The sequence below is a fragment of the Rosa rugosa genome, chromosome 6 (genome assembly GCF_958449725.1).
Source record: "Rosa rugosa chromosome 6, drRosRugo1.1, whole genome shotgun sequence".
Classification (NCBI taxonomy): domain Eukaryota; kingdom Viridiplantae; phylum Streptophyta; class Magnoliopsida; order Rosales; family Rosaceae; genus Rosa; species Rosa rugosa.
The window spans coordinates 17,770,792-17,777,236 of NC_084825.1; positions in this window are offsets into that span (position 1 = coordinate 17,770,792).

A 6,445-nucleotide genomic window follows, 5' to 3' on the forward strand; every position below is an offset into this window, starting at 1 on the left:
CACTACAAATTATAAAACGGGCGGGCTTTCAATTTTTATTACCGCCAACTGGTTTAATGACCAGTAGTTCTTATTGGTCAGTAAATCAATATTATTTGTGACCATTATAATTAGGTCACTATGGATTTGGTCACTATAGGCTGATATTGTTGTAGTGAGAGAGAGAAAGTGGATATGGGATTTTCTCTCTCCTCCATGATTGGTCTCTCACACTACCATGCAGCTCACCTCCACCATTAGTAGACTCACTGGCCTCCGCCGAGTCTGGTCCTGCCTCCGCATCATCCGGCGACATCGAAAAATGGCCCACACGCCGATACACAGGTACCCAGAATTTTCTCTGGGCACCCAAACCTTTTTCTTTGTGGAGACTCATCACCTGCAGCAACACAATCGCTGCAACTCATCTCTTGCCCGATTACACTTCACCACTCGTACTCCCTCACTCATTTCACATCTGTCTCAGACCCAAAAAAATTCCATGGGTTCGTTGAATTCATAACAAGGAAAGACACAGCAGAGAGAGAAGACTCGAGGAGAGAGAGGGCGTATTTGGAATCCACCTACCCTATTCTCGATCAGCTGGAGCCCCCCTACCGGAGATACCTACTCCGCCATCGTACTCATCAGCAGGCGACAAATCAAGGCATGCCTCCGCGTCTTCCAACGATTCAAAGCTTAACGACATCAACAATCCGGCAATAAGAAAACATAAATGGGGGGAGGGGGAGAGTGCTCCGAGCTTGCCATGCTTGGGCACGTCAGCGTAATATGGACCGTTGGATATCAAATTTGAAATCTGATGGTTGAAAATGCTAACAAGGTGACCTGCTCTCCATGGATACAAATTTGCTTGGACATTTGCCCAGCTCACAGAAAAAAGCCACCTGAAAAAAGTCATCTCCTTTTTTCTTTTCCTTTGCTATCGAAACCCAGCAACAACTCCCAACTTTTATTATTCTTCATCTTCATACAAACTCAAAACACCCAAGAAGAAATTGACAGAAACTCATTTCAAGTCCAAAGAAGCTTTTCCAAAGCTACAATCCAATCTTGAGAGATGATTCTCCAATTTGATTGACATTCAAACAAATAGGCAGACAACCCAGGGTTCTCTTTGACTTGATGCACATTTACGCAAGCGTACGTATCATTGTCAAGATAGGGAAATATTATGCCCAAAGTTTATCGTACCACGGGGATTAGTGGCTGACCCACAATCCTTGGGTGGTCGGAACTAAAGTCACTAAGCAAACAAAAGCAAAAGAAAAAAAAAATAAAATAAAAAATAAAAAATGTTATTCTAAGGCACCAAGCCTTAGCAATGCTCGGCTTTGGTTTTCACCAAAGCCTAATCAAAACTAAGAGCCTAGTGGTGGATATGCACAAATGAGTGGAAGATTTCAATATTTGGGAGTTGATTTCAACTTAACAAAAAGATAATGAATGTAAAGCAATAAAAATAAAAATGAAATGTAAACAATAAAAATGAGAATGTTGGGTGTTAGGGAGGCTCCTTCACCCAAATTCTATGTGTCGGAAGCTAATCTAATGTAGATGCAAATTCCTACTTTGGCGGTAGTCGTATCCAAGGCGGTTCAAGGCTCAAGGACCGAAATTCCCTTTCATGGTATTCCTACTCCGGTTCAAGGGTCGTAGGAACTCACTTGACATAAATTAGAGCCGGTTCAAGGGTCCCTAATTCACATCAAGAGGCCTAGAGATCGAGGAATTAGACTACTAAGCGATCCGCCCGCGCAATCACGCAACGGGTGTAAATCACCATGCTTATAACCCTTCGAATACGAAATTGAAGGTTTCTAGCTTAGGAATTAGAGGGGGTCAAGCCTCTAACTCCGTCCTAGACATGCTCAAAATACACACCCTAGAGTTGACTAGGCTCCTAGACATATATTTCAACCCAACAATAATTGATATAAGCATCCATCATATGAAAATTGCATCATTACATTAAATTAAACATCTTTTACATAAAATTTGGGTTAGGGACACAACCCTAAACCCCAACAAGAGAATTACTCACAACTCATAATCATAGACATCAAAATTACAAAATTCAAATACAAAAGAGAAGAGAAGTGTAGGAGAAAACAAGAATAGTCACAAATAGCTAAAAAGCTAGCATGACTAGTCTTGATTTACAACTCCCACAATTACCCAAGTCTTGAATCTTGTAGAGGAGAAGTCTTTGATGAATCTTTGAAGCTTTGGGTGAGTAAATCCTTCAAATCCCTAAAATAAAACTAACAAAAATCTGGAAAATAGTGAAGGAGGGGAGGAAGAAGAGAGCATGAGAGAGCAGCCCAAAGGGCTGCCCTGTTTCTTGGTGCGGTGCTGCTGTAGGTTATGGGGTTCTTTTTATGCCTCTGAGAATGAAAAGGGCGAGGTATATATATGTGAGTTCGAAATGGATGGATGGCTGCTGAGTGTGTCGTGTGAGATGGGAAAGGATTGGGTCACGTGGTAGCTTAGAGCTTAGAGAAAGGTGTGTGGTCTGACAAAGGATAATTAAACAATGATCATTTGTTTAATTAAGGGCTAAATACGAGTTAGTACCCTATGGTTTAGGTCCAAAATCAATTCAGTCCCTAGACTTCTAATTTCATCAAAAACACCCCTGCACTTTCAATTTTGATCTAATAGGTCCAATTTGTTAATATTTTGTTATGGGTTCAAGTTATAGTTGGATTATTTGTTGAAAAATTATTTATTTTTAATAGTAGGACTCACTCCTAAATTGACTATGCAGACCACCTCGACACCACATCATAAAACATAAGTCATATATGAGCCACGTTAACAAGTTAAATAACTCAATTGTCTGAAAACTAACAAATTGAACCTATTAGATCAAAATTGAAAGTGCAGGGGTGTTTTTGATGAAATTAGAAGTTCAGGGACTGAATTGATTTTAGACCTAAACCACAGGGTAGTAATTTGTATTTAGCCCTTTAATTAATATACCATCACGTGCAGCAAGTTCCTTTCTTCTTATTTTTATTTATATATATATATATATATATATATTTTTTTTTTTTCTTTCTTCTTTTCCTCTTCTCAGCATACTTTGACACATATTTTTAGAGGCAATGAGATTTCACTTCATCATTGGCATTGACCACAGTTGACCGGTATCCACAATTTCATCATTTTGCTAAAAACTCCGAATTGCTCCATTTTCGCGTCATTTTCTTTCGATTTCCGTGACTCTGCTTATTTCCTATAAAATAAATAAAAGTGGATTAATTACATATTAATTGACTTGAGGATTAGCTTAATTCTAGTATTTTAGATATAATTACACGTATAAAAATACGTGTAATCACACCCCCACACTTGAACTTTGCTTGTCCTCAAGCAAACTAAATGAAACAAAATCCGAAAATCTACTAACTCTCAAACATAAAGATAATGTAGTATTAGCCTTTCCCAACTATAACCCTCAGAGAACTAATTATGTGTATGACCATGAAGTAGACGAAGCACAACATAAGATCTTTGAATTTGTAAGGCAATTAAGATGCACATGTGAGAAATGCTCAAGTATATGCATGTGTTGACCATGTGTCAAATCAATCCACCACAATCAAATAGGTATATAGAAGACCCGACATAACCCACTAAACTCACATAGGTTCACTAAATATTACCGCTCAAGTGTTTAGGGTTTATATGTGTTTCACTCAAAAGCAATTTCACAACATGCGCCGCCATATGCTTGCTCTTCGATCTCATCTCCGCTAGGTAACCCACAACATTCAAGATTAAGAGGTCTTTTATTTGGTTGTAATGGGGCTAAGGGTGAGTGGCTATAAGAAATGAAGGATAAGGAAATACAAAGTCCATAGAAATCGATGAAGCAACTCTCTCTTGTAGAGATTTAAGACTTTTGCTTTCAAATGTTAAGTCACTCACTCTAATCCCGATGTACAACCCACACTACACTATACTATAAACAAAAAAATACTAGTTTTTTTTTTTCTTTTTTTCAACACTTTTTTTTTTTTTTTTCGTTCACCTTTTTCTTTTTCTATTTTTCTCTTTTTTTTTTTTTTTTTTTTTTTTTGAGAACTTTCTTTTCTATACAAATCACTCACCCCCACACTTATTCTTTTGTAACCTCACACTTTTGACTTTTCTCTTTCTTTTGAAGCATAAAACATAAAGTCATTCTCTCGAATCGCTTCACCAACTACCATGGAATGGTAGGATAAAAGTGTATAGGCTAGGTAGGAATTTGTGGTGCGAATGAACAAAAAGGCTAACAATATATATAGGCTCAAAGTGGCAATCTAGTGGTAAATATCTTTGGGCACATGCTTCTTTGGCCATGGTGGTATATAGTCCTAATGCCTCCATCCTTTCTATCATGTCGCAAGCTACAAGTAGCCTCGAGAGGTCTCAAGCAAGTTCTAGATACGCAATGTCATGAAATTGTACACACATGAAAGAATAAGTGAATGAACGATGCATACACTATAGATATTAGGCTCAAAAGCTCACAAATAAGGCATGCAAGTTAATCGAATAATCTATATGCTTCTCTAATTATGATGAACCAACCTAACCATAGGCTATGTGCACACATATAGTCAAGCATAGATCACTTATACACTTAATCACAAAATTAACAAATTCAAAGTCCTAGATCATGCTTAATCTATCCACAATCATAACAAGTTAAGTTCATGACTCGTCATTGGGGTTGGAAAAAGGCATTAACCACTAAAATATAATTACATAAAGCTAATCTAATTAATTATTATTATTATTATTATTATTATTTTTTAGTGACGAAAATAGGGCACCCGAGCCCTCACCCCCACACTTAAAACCAACATTGTCCTCAATGTTGTAAAGTGAGCTCGAAAGCTAAATCCGTGTCGGAGTTAGGCATGAGAGTGAAGTCCGGGCGAAAGCACAAAAATTAACTATGAAAATAAAAATCTAAATGCGGAGTAAAGTTACGGAAAACCCCCTTTGTAGACCTCCATTGCTCACGACATTCGGAGAAGACAAATATGAGACACCAACCTCAAGGCACAAGGCCTTGACTTCCTTAACGTATGCTCCAAGCTAGCTCAAGTGCTCATGTAAAGATCAACTCCATTGAGAAAGATATAATGTCCAAAGAGCAATGCGACACACAATAGGCTCACTTCAAAGAATAAGGACCAAGGTCCTCCATTAAGATCATGGCCTTGAACACATCCGACACACCTCACAACAGCCCAATTATGGCCTCCATTGAAGGATTGAAGTGCAAGAAGTCCAACCAACCCGAGTGAACAAAAAACTAGTGAGTGCAGAAAACTTCCAGCAATGACCTTTCTGTCTTCAAATGCCCATATCTCATACTCAGAAAGAGAAAAAGAAGTGAGACCACTTGGAATGGAAAGTAGACTCAGAGAGATTTCTATCCATATAAAGGAAGCCACCTATCTCCCATTGAGATGAAAACTATAGCTGGTCAAAGTTGCTGATCTGTTATGAAATCTGCTGCTGACCCTCAGTCACCAATACTGCAATTTTTGAAGCTCCAGAGGTGCAAAGAGGGTGAGAACAACGGGATATGAAACTAGACTCATAAGGATACCTGATGGTAGAATTTCACTGGAAAATCAATTCTGAGTCAAAAATCGTTGGCCTCCAAACTCACTGTTGTGTTCTGCAGTTTCTGCTGTGTCCTGTTTCTGACCTCTGTCACTTGGAACATTAAATCTGAAGTTAGGAAGGTTTAAATCAAAAACTGTTGTACCAACATATAGAGGACATGTGAAGATACATCTCTAAAAAAAATTTAGCTCCAAATAGCTTGATATGTAGAGGGTGTAGCTTCCCAAAGTCACTCTACAGTAGCTGTCTCTGTTCTGACCTCCTTGCATTGACCATTAAGTAACTTGAGTTCCAGCGACTCAAAAAGGCTGAAATTTTGGCACAAGACAGTAGACACATAGTGGAATGTCTACAGAAAAATTCAGCTCAAAATAACATGTAAATATGAAAATTTAGTCACCCAAAATGAACTGCAATTTCTGGACAGAAACTGCTCTCTATCACATTCACTCTTTCTTCACACTTCCAACTCCGAACACCTCCCTTCCTCCCAAAAAGATTAAAAGTCTTTATTAACTACAAAAAGAAACTACTCAAGCAAGAAATACTACCGATGATGTGCTAGAGTTGCCTCCCTAGCGAGCGCTTTGTTTAAGGACTTCATTGCCGGTCCGTAGATTGTGATCTTTGTTAAGGTGGATACTTCTCAAGTGCGACCACCCTATTGTTTGGGGCTAAGGGACTCTTCGATGTGTCATAGAGACAAGACCAAGAGCTACATAAGAATACTCCATTTGGTGGCCAAAAGTATAGCTTCTTAATCTTCCTCTTCTTCTCAATTTTTCTTCTAGGAGCTATCCTTGCCTTC